This window comes from Haplochromis burtoni, unplaced genomic scaffold (genome assembly GCF_018398535.1).
Source record: "Haplochromis burtoni strain Fernald_Lab_line unplaced genomic scaffold, NCSU_Asbu1 Contig_454, whole genome shotgun sequence".
Taxonomy (NCBI): Eukaryota; Metazoa; Chordata; class Actinopteri; order Cichliformes; family Cichlidae; genus Haplochromis; species Haplochromis burtoni.
The window spans coordinates 300,116-311,410 of NW_024582815.1; positions in this window are offsets into that span (position 1 = coordinate 300,116).

Consider the following 11,295-nt stretch of genomic DNA (forward strand, 5'->3'; position numbering starts at 1 on the left):
ATCTATCTATCTATCTATCTATCTATCTATCTATCTATCTATCTATCTATCTATCTATCTATCTATCTATCTATCTATCTATCTATCTATCTATCTTATTCAGCAACTAATAAACATTTTTTCTGAGCCCCACAGGCAGCAGATTTTAAGATGATCTGAGGTGTTTTACTCTGTTTTGTTTTGTTTTTTCTCCTCTGGATTATTTAAAGGGCCAGTTCACCCAAATGTTTACACTGTCTGACAGCCCTATCAATTTCTTTTAAATTAACCTGACTTGGCTGTGGGCATGGTGGGTAATTAATGCAGCCTCTCTACTATATTTGAGCATTAGCACTGACGATTTAAGGTCCAGTGTGTCCTCTACCAAAGGAGGTAACAAAGGGAGTTTGTCTCCTGAGTATTTAGAGAATATACTGCCACAGAGGTGCTTTGGGGACAGTTTAATGGGTTAGGAACCTTTCTAAGAAGAAATGAGTGTTTGACTGCAGCCAGAAACAAAGAAACACAGAACACATGGGGAAGACATAAAGACCTAGCAATACAAGAAAGAAGAAATACCATCAAACAGTGACCAAAACTCAAATATCAGACAGGAAACAAAACCACAGAAGTAATATTTGCTCTGAAGTTTTAATTATCTCTCCTGACAAACAACACTAATATCTGAGCAACAAAACAAAACAAAACAAAACAAAACAAAACAAAACAAAACACCATGGAGACTTACTGAACTCAGGGGAAAACCAAAAAGAAGCAGTTGTAAGAACTCAGAAAATGTTGCTGTGATCAAAAAGAGCTTTTGCAGATGTTTGATGAAGTTTCTGGAATCCCTGCACAAGTTAATTTCGCGTTCATTGTTTTAATTTCTGTCCTCGGAGCCTCCATCTTTCATACGAAAACGATCTTCGGCGGGGAGGGGAGCCTCACGTTATTTGAGTGACGTCAGCACGTCGGCCCTCGACACCTACGAGCGATCCCCGCGACGCCCCCCTGAGCACGAGACACCCGCGCGGGCTCGTGCTGCTTGTTGGAGACGAATAATAATGATGTCACGATGCTCGCGCGACCTCAGTGCGCTGGCAGGATACGAAACTACATCTGGATGAGAATAGAGAAGAGGAGGAGGAGAGTTTGGGGTGTTTGCGTTTCAGCACCAAGGACAGCGCTTTAGGGGGTCCAATGGCGCGTTCAAACACTACTGGGAAATATCACATTTAATCAAAACAGGAGGGGAAAATGATTTGAAAGCTGAAAGCTTGTGTTAAATGAGCTTTTAGCAGATAAACGCAGATTAAGGACAGCAATATGAAAACTTTTCGTGTGAAAAAAACGGTGATGTCTCACACATCTTTTCTTTTTAATTTCCGAAGCGACAGTGCACATTAGAATAGAAGGCATTTATTGTCACTATGCAGATGTACGATGAGATACAGAGCATAAAGAGCATGTCTTACTCAGTGAAAACATGTTGGAGAAGAAGGGGCTCGCACCTCTATGTGTGCGTGTTTGTGTACAGATATACAAATCTAGAAAAAAAAGAGGAAATAAATATGTGATGGATAAATAATGTTGTGTATTTACAGTTTGTGTTATTTCACAGTGGTGGTGGTGGTATATAGAGGGAAGTCTTTGGAATGAGGGTGGAACTATGTTATTGGTGCTTGTGTGAGTTCAGGGTGGTTATGGCTTTTGGGAAGAAACTGTTCCTGAGTTTGTCAGTCTTTGTGCTGATGCACCTGTAGCACTTCCCTGAGGGAAGCAGGTTGAACAACACAGCATTAACTCATCCATGTAAACATGCAAGATGTAACTTCCAAAATTTAGCACACATACAGCTAATATAAAGCCACAGTCTGTCAGAGAGTTACATTAAACCATAAAATATATAAAATACTTTCAGATATAAAAGAGAAAAATAAAAAATATAATACATCAGACTAAAATGATCACAGTGTTGGTTTGTTTGAGGTGTGCTTTCAAAATCCCGGTATGTACCTGCCTGTGGTGACCGCACAGTTTGTCTAAATGAGACACTCATGGTGCCCTCTAGTGGTGGCCGTGGCATATACATCACAGCCAGCCCATCAGTTAATAATTTCATTTAAAGCTCAAAAGATTCAGTTTTTCCAAAATGTTACACTGATGTCTAAGTTCTTCTTGAAAAGTGATTCACTTGAAGAAAGTGTTGTTCCACCAGCAATGGTAAATAAAAAAAAAAAACAAAACCAAAAAAACCCCAACAGGTTCACTTAAAATTATACAAAACAAATGTTACATTAATGGATACTATTTTAACACCTTTTAATGTGCAGTGTGAAACTAACCGAACAGGATCACATTAAAGTGAATCCCCTCGACTGACCATTCTTTAATTATCTCAAATTTAGTCCCCAGTTTTTAATAAAAACAGCAGCAAACCTATATAAACAGCAGTGAGAGAATCTGAGCATTTGTTTATATGTAAGAATAAAATGTGTGTAATTAAAATGTTCTATACTAAATATATGTCTACATACACTCACCAGCCACTTTATTCCTTAAAGATTTTGGTTTGCATGGCACCAACAACCATGACATGTTCAAAGTCACTTACATCACCTTTTGTCTCCATTCTGATACTCAGTTTGAACTTCAGCAGGTCATCTTGATCAATCTTTACATCCCCAAATGCACCGAGTTGCTGTCATGTGATTATCTGAATAGATATTTGCTCTATTGCGGGTTTAACACGTGTACCTAATGAAGTGGCTACTTCCTGCATATGTGTTTTCTTGTAATCATAGTTTTTTCCCCTCTGCTTTTCACTGTGCACACTGAATTTACAGCTATAAAACAATTTCATCTTCAAATCTTGACTTCTGTGGGACATAAGATGCATAGAACAAATACGGTTCTAAAAACAGTGCTTTGCTGCTTTAAAGCCGTTCCCCTCCTTTATTTGTTCTGACAGCGAGCGCTCTGAATCCACACACAATTTTAGTTCTTCTTCTGTTGTAAATGAAGGAAAAATGAGCTGATGAAACAAGCTCCATCATTATAAACTTCCTGCTGACGTTTCCATGTGAAGCCGTCTTAGCCGTTCCTCCGATTTGAAACAAAATAAAGCTCGGATATTTTTCTCTACATGCCTCTACACTAGTTTATCTCATAACTTTGAATCCCCCCGAAGATACTGACAATGAAGCACATACATAATAATTCAACCTTTCAACTCTGATCTTATTTAGTTTTATTAATGTACTGAAATCTAATTTCTGTCATGAAGAAAGTCTTTAATCAAATATCAGAAACATTTCATATATGGAGTTAAACATGAATCATTGCTTCAGCTTCACAGCTTCAATTCACTGACAGGAAACAACATTAGAAATATAATCATCCTCAAGTCATCTGCTCCACTAACACTGTACTTTCAACAACAGCACATTGGCTTTATTGTTAAGTGTTAATATATGGAAACATATTGTGAGTGAAAGTGTGTGTGAAGGTGTGTATGTGTGTGTTAGTATCAGGATCAGAGAACGACAGCTGTCCTCTGTTCACTCTGATCCTCTGGAGCAGTGAGAGGAGCTGATGGTGAGCGTGCATAGTATTTACTTTCATAGAACCTTATTCTCGATAATCCAGACAGTATGATTCCCTTCCTCTGCACAGACTCTGCAAACACACCCAGTCCCCACCGTATACTGTCTCCAACTTCGACATCCCAGCTGTGATTCCCTGAGTTAAAGCCCTTAGAGCCCACGACATAGCAGGAATCATTAAACCTCTCTAGATTATCAGGAAGCTGTTGTCTTTCTCCTCCTATCACACTGGTCAGATTTTCAGACATGATGAGGTTTGGATGAGCGGTGTTTGGGATCCAGAATGAGAGGAGTGTAGGAGACCATGTCCTTCATATTGTTCTAGATGTTGAAAGTCAGATTGCCCAGGTGTTTGGCCTGGTCTATCAGAGCTCCTGAGGGCAGCTATGGATCATCCAGCAGGGGGCAGTGTTGTACTCTTTCCAATGCATTCTTGTAGTTGTGCAGAAATGAGACGTCTTCAGCTCTCAGCTCCTCCTCTGTGGCTCTGACTGTGTCTGAAAGAGTTGCTATCTCTCTGCTCAGAGCCTCCATCTTCTCCATCATCATCCCACTCTTCTGCTCCTCTTCCTCCCTCAGTTCAGCCAGCCTGGGCTCCTCTTCCTCTGCTAGAAACTGGTGAAGCACCGTAAACTGCTCCTTAATCTGCCTCTCTGTGTGTTGGGCTGGACCTTAATGTGTTCTGCTGTTTGATCAAACTTCACTTGGACTTCTTCACAAACCTTCAACTTCTTCTTTAATATCTCCGAAATTTCCTGAAGTTCCTTCTTGTGTTGTTGTGCAGCTTCATCAATGGGTCTGAAACTGTGGTTGGTGTGTTTTTCTGAGTCTCTGCAAATGACACACACTGGCTGCTGATGATCCAGACAGAATAGTTTGAGTTTTCTCCGAGTGCAGACTGCAGAGAACCTCTGAAGCTCTCTGATCTCGCTCCTGTAAGAATGACTCACACGGGTTCTTTAAAGCCAGGTTTAAAGGTGGCTGATACTTCCTTTGAGGCGTGTTTTTGCTCAAACTCACATTCAGTGTGTGGAGCGTCAGCAGCTTGAAGCAGCAGTGTTGGGGTTTTTCACTTTTCTCTCCTGTAGCTTGACTCATTCAGGCCATCTTGCATTCCAATACTCAGACATCAAACTATCATTGTGATGGATTGATTAGTAGTCAAAATATAGGACAAAGTGGTCACAAGTGAATCTATTCATTTGAAATATGGGATTAGATAAAGGTTAAAAAGGTTGCTTTAAAACTGATGTAATGCAGAAGAGAGTGATAAAACTAAAAGAGTTAACCGTGGTCAGAAGGAGAACAGTACCAAAGAAACACCCCGGCTGTTCTGTCATTACCATCGAGCAGAGAACTCAAAATATCTGGCCAGATTGGTGAGATGGGCCAAAACCAGTGGTTAGCATCACAATGCCAGTGTCATGTCCCTGGATGGAGCATCAGCAAGAAAATGCATTGGCTTACAGCAAATTGGAACTGAATATTCCACCCATTACTATTAATGTGATATAAGTAAAAAGTTTAAGATTGCAGGGTGAAACTAACCAGACAAGACAAAGATTGACCTTTAAACAGAAGAGGGTTAATCCCACAGGAGAGGCAGTAACTGTCCCAGCAGCATTACTCCCAGTATGGTGATCCTTGGAAACTGGAAAGACTCAGTGGGTGTGTGTCTGTCAAAGTGAACACTGGCCAAAACACAGAAAGCAATACAAAAACCATTCTCAGCCTCGGGTAAACCAGCACACTCACCACAGTCACTCCTGTCTTGTTGCTCTTGTAAGGAAATGTTGTATTGAACAGAGCTGGGATTAGTGAAGACTATTAGGCTGTTGTGTGCCTCCCACCCACACCAGCTGTGAACCTTCCTCACAGTTTCCCCAGTTTGTACTCAGGGGCTGGTGCGAAGCTCCTTGCCTGGTTGCAGTGTTGGCAATGTAGTGACTGAGCGACAGTTTCCTGCAGGTAGGGCGAAGTCTGAACAGCTCTGCTCCCTCTCACCAATACGCACACACACTTTCTGTCTAGTAACACCAGATGTGTGTGTGTGTGTTTGTGTGTGTGTGTAAGGAAAACACACAAAAGGCCACATTAATTATTGACATGGTTTTATGACAGTGTTATCACCAGGTAGGAAAAAGAGTCAGCTGGACTTTTATCCCCCCACCCCCTAAAACGTGCACGCACGTGCACATGCGCACACACGCACACCCACACGCACTGTGTAAAAAGTCATGCATGGATAATTTATAGGTATGTAGTAACATTGTATAAAATGTTAAAGAGCTTAAAAATCATCTTTTACAAGCATGATTAAAGATAAGATTAGTCTGAAAGACTAAAAACATGAAATGTACCCAAAATGTAAATATTAGTCAAGAAAAAGCTGAGAGATGATGCAGCTACACCTGGAGATGAATAAAAGTAACAAATTCAGTGTGTTACAGGTTAGCAGATTTGACAAATACCTATCATAATTTACCTTCTTAAAACAATCATAAAATAATTTAGTAGCTATTTTGATGCACTTTGTCAAAATAGCAACACTTATAAAAAGTGAAAATGTATTATATTGTGCATTTGAAATCATGGTACATATAATACTGTAATTTTTTTGACCATTCCATTTTTCTTTCTGTTTTTTTCCTTTAATTATACAAATAACCAGTGTTGGGACTAACGCGTTATTAAGTAACGCGTTACAGTAACTACGTTATTATTGTGGTAACGAGCACGGTAACTAGTTATTATGCCAAAATCAGGAACGTGTTACTCGTTACTGGGATTTAGATAGGGTCGTTACTCGTTACTTCTGTGTGCTATCGGAGCTTCCACAGATTCAGTAACATTAGCAAGTGGTGGAGGCCAGCAGGTGGATGAGGGAAAGGGAGGCAAGAGGAGAGACCCGAGGCGGCCGCCGGTCCAAGTGTGCAACTGAACTTCAGGTAAGAAGTTATGACCTGCAGTCTATCTGGGTCAGATATGAACCAAGTTTAGGTGGAGTTTATTTTCGTTATTCTGACTTTTTCCGTACTGCGTGCTAGTGTTAGGATGCCTGGGTCGTCGACCCAGGGCTTTTGAGTTTATATTATTTATACTGTCTAGTTTTTGGTTTCTTTGAGTTCTATCTAATGGCTTATGTCTCTGTCTTCTTTAGTTGCTCTGTCTCCCCTATCACCTGCATCCCCTTGTCTAGTTCGTGTCTATGTGTATCTTAAGTTCCTATATCCCCGTGTTCAGTCAGTGTTTGTGTCTGCCCTGTTCCCACGTCTCTGTTCCCTTTTGTTATAGTGCCTGCCCGTGAGTCTGTGTTATGTTTCCTGTTTTACTTTGAAAGTCCATGTCTGATGTTAATGTGTCTGGTTTTGCTTCCCCCTTGTCTCGTTAGGCCTGATTTGCCCCAGCTGTGTTTCCCTCCTGTTACCCATTCCCTGATTGCTCCCTCTGTGTATTTAAGCCCTGTGTTTCTTGGTGTCTGTGTCGCGATCTACCGTTTACTTTGCTGTGTGTTTTGCCTGTCCACCGGTGTAAGTTTATTTTGAGGTTTTTCCAGTTATGTCATGTTTGCGTTCAGCATTAAAGCTGTTTTTGTTTAAGTTCTGTCTCTGGAGTCTGCACCTTGGGTCCTATTCCTGCCTGCACACAGCCTCACCTAACAGCTAGTTAGCATGACGGAGTTTCTATACAGCTGGGTGGTGCTATGATGTTACTGATGTTGAACTTATTGTATTATTAGGTAGGAGCAGATTGGGGGTGAATCGTTGGAAGCCGGACTGAGGTAAGTTATTAGAGTTGCCAACCGTCCCGTCTGGTATTCAGAGAAAATATTACGCGTTTCTTATTGAGGTGAAAAGGAACAGTTTGTCCCGGTAATTCAGCTACAATGAAAAAGGCACAAAGCTGGAGTTATTCTGTGTCTTTGCTGCACAGCTGCCTCTTCTTCTCTCATTCTCTCCCCTCCCTCTCCCGTTTCTACTTCAATCATGAAACTGATCAATGATCAGCTGATCGGCTCTCTTGTTTGTTTATCGCCCACTTTGCGCCGAAAGAGGAAACCAGCGGATGTCGCGCTAAACAACAGCAGCACTTAGCTTGATCAGCTGTTGTTAGAATTTATTTAATATTAATTTCTAGTATCAGCTGATGTTTGCTGGAGCCACAGCTGTAAACTGCTGGTCATGATATCGGTTTGGTTATGGTGAGAGGGAAACATGAAGATGAAACCAGGAGATGTCCTTACTGAATCATCAGAGCTGAACAGGTGATGGAGAAACAGGTTTACCTTTTAGGTGACATGAATGAGTTGAAGGGAAGTTATGAACTGTTTCTGAGAGACAAATAACACCAGGATCCTTTTTCTAGTAGCTGACAGCTGGTAACTGTGCAGGGGCGGGTCTAGCAAAGTTTTGCCAGGGGGCATGTAGGGCATTAACAGGGAAGGGGGGCACAAAGAAATACTTTTCTTTCTTATTCTCATTTAAAATGTCTACGCTTTTAAAAAATAATTATCTGAATCTTACAACAAACGATTGATAGATTGATGCATATATACCATCAGAACAGTGTACATCACTTCAGTGTTTATTTTCATTCAAAGGCTTTATGATTTTTCCTATAATGGTGGGCCGGTCTCTAGTCAAAATGCCCGGGCGATTTTTTGTCCCAGTCCAGCCCTGTATGCAGCTCATCTGCAGTCTGGTGTTGCCTACATCTTCCTATTCAGAAGGCAGAATTTCCGAGTTCTGAGTACAATCGAAAGCACCACGACTGCAGTTTTTGTGTTGGATGTAAAAGGCGCACATGACGCTGTGACGTAGGCTAGAATCATGGCAGCAGTCAAGACGGTCCAGGCGTGGGATTTCTCTCGTGGAAATATGCACATTATCTTTTCCTTTCTATTGGTAGGTGGCACAGTGCACTTGTGGCAAGTAAGCAAGCTAGAAGACTGGCAAAGTTATGGAAGAAACACATTAACAAGAGAATTCTGAGTAAAACCAAAGTTACTTTCCCTAGTAACTAGTTACTTTGAAAGTAACGAGTAACTTGAAGTAACTGAGTTACTTTTGAGAGAAGTAACTAGTAATGTAACTAAGTTACTATTTTAAAGTAACTTACCCAACACTGCAAATAACAAAGTAATTAACACGTAATACAAATAATTTAAGAGGCAGACCACAGAGTAGAGAACTGTCGTGATCTAAACGAGATGTGCCAAGAACAATGACAACTATGGAGGTTAGATTACACTGAGTTAAATGTGTTTTTCCAAATATTTACTTAAAGTTTCTGTGTGTTTTGGATCTCTGTATCAAACATTTACAACTCATGTAAATGAATTATTTTTCATATTTTAATACACAAAAGAACGATTAGTTTTATTCTCAAAACTGTCCTTTGATTGTCTTAAAATATACAACAAGTGAGAACAGATAATTAACTCAACAGTAATATCAGCTTCATTTGACTTGACATGTTTTTTTTACTCCTGTCTTAATGAAATGGCGAACCCTACTGTTGGTACAGTTTATAGCCAAGTAAAAAAGAATGGGATTAATCATTAGTTAATTATTAAAAAATGTTAAATTCACTAACTTGCTTTTGTTTAACAATAAAAAAGTCTAACAAATGAAAATACACATCTTTGTCCTTTCTTATCAGTGTTTCTTATCGGCGTTCGCACACTGACAGCTGGAGCTGTTGGAATATTGAGAGAAATATGAAAGTACTGACTTACAATTGTAAATACTTTGATTAAATATTTACTATTTGCTGTTCCATCCTACATCCACTTGAGATGTGTGTGTGGCACATCTTTTAAAAGATCTTTATTGGCCGAATATGAATTTGACCCCTTTGTAACATCTCTGATTGACTGACTTATTTTAAACGTTGCTGTTATTAAAACAGTTTCCCAGTGAACATACCTGGTGAGGCTGCGTAAGTAAGAAAGAAAATGAGTAAAACCACTGAAGTCTTCATTGTGCTGAGTGAAATCAGGGAGCTGACAAATGGTTAATGACTAGATTTAGTGCTGTGTGTGCCTATGTTCTCCTTTGGTTGTGAAAACTAGTGTCTCTCTTTCACAATGCTCCATACTTTCTTCCTCCTTTATAGTGTGTCTGTGGAAACAGAATTCAATGGTGTGGATTTTTTTTTTTTTAGCAACCTCTTTTTCCTAATTTTTTTAATAGCAGAATGGAAAATAAATCCATTTATCAAATTATATGTGCAAACATAAATGAAAGTGCAGTACAGGAAGTCCTTCATTAGTCTGTGAGTGTGTGTATGAATGGATGAATGCAGGTTATTGTGTAAAAGCACTTTCAGGGCTCACTAATGAACTTCTTGGATGAGAGTTGAAGCATCTTCGAAAAATGCATGTGGGAAGCTCTTTTGTAAGTCACACTTTTTGTCAGTTTTGATTGCAACACAAAGCTTTGCCCTCTTCAAAGAACTGACTTGAAAATTGAGAATTTCATAACAATTTTGCTCCTCCAACTAATAATTAACTAACTAACTATTGCAAATAAGAGTTAGAAGGTGAACAGGAATCCACGGGATCCACAAAAACCATAAATTCTTTTTGCTTTTCTAAACTCATGATTATTAATGCGTATGAAAATAATGAGTGAGACATATGTAACTCACCTAAAGCTTCTTTGGTGTTTTATTGTAGGTTTATTTGTATTTATCTAGTTTTACAAGTGTGTATTTTTAGCCGAGGAAGGAAAAAGTGGATGAATGAAGACAGGACCTGGTGTGAGGAGCACAAGAGGTCCCCCCCCCCAAAAAAATGTCTGCTGTTAATGCAGATACAAAAAGAGTATACTCTTACCAAAATATATTTTGAAGGATACAGGAGTTTGATTAGATGAGAGTGGTTAGGAAGGAAAACAGAAACTAAACCAGGGGCGGATCTAGAAGGGTGGCATGGGGTGGCAAGTGCCACCCTAAAATGATCCATTGCCATCCCAAGTGCCACCCCAGTTTTGCATATTACAGTGTTGTTTATTAAAATAAGATAGCATTAACAGTTTGAGCATAGTTACAGTCAACAGTGAATATAAATGAATAATAATAATAATAATAAATATAAAATGTACAACTGCACCACCTGCTGTTTAGTTGTTCAGCTCTAGCCAACAAAGGGAGCCAAAAGTAAAGTTGTTTTGAATATGAATGTAGTTTTGCAATCAAAATGCAGCATTAATGTAAAATGCAACATCAAAAATATAATAACTGATTACAGTGGAGGAATATTTCAATACAAGACATGGAAAAAAATAAGGACAGAAATAGAAACACATGAGGGTGACAAGGATATATTTAGACTCAACAGACCCGAAAGCTTGCTGAGGTTTTTCTTGGCCAAGTATCTGCTGCTGCTCTCATATTTGAATGTGTGACATGATTGCGGTTCATGGAGTATTTCACGGAAAATGTCATGAAAATTCAAGGAAACTCTTCAAGAGTGATTGTTCAAAAGTGCTGTATGCATGTGTGGATCTGTGTGAATGTTGTTTGTAGTAACCACACAGCAGTGTCCACTAATTGTAGAAAACCACAACATAAATGCTACTCAGTTTCATTAACTTCTTAAACATCTGTAGGTGAAACATACGAAGAAATGGCAGTTCTTCAACTTTTGAGGTCTTTTCTTTGACAGAAATAGAAATGATGTTGGATTAGAACATGCAAGAATAAACAT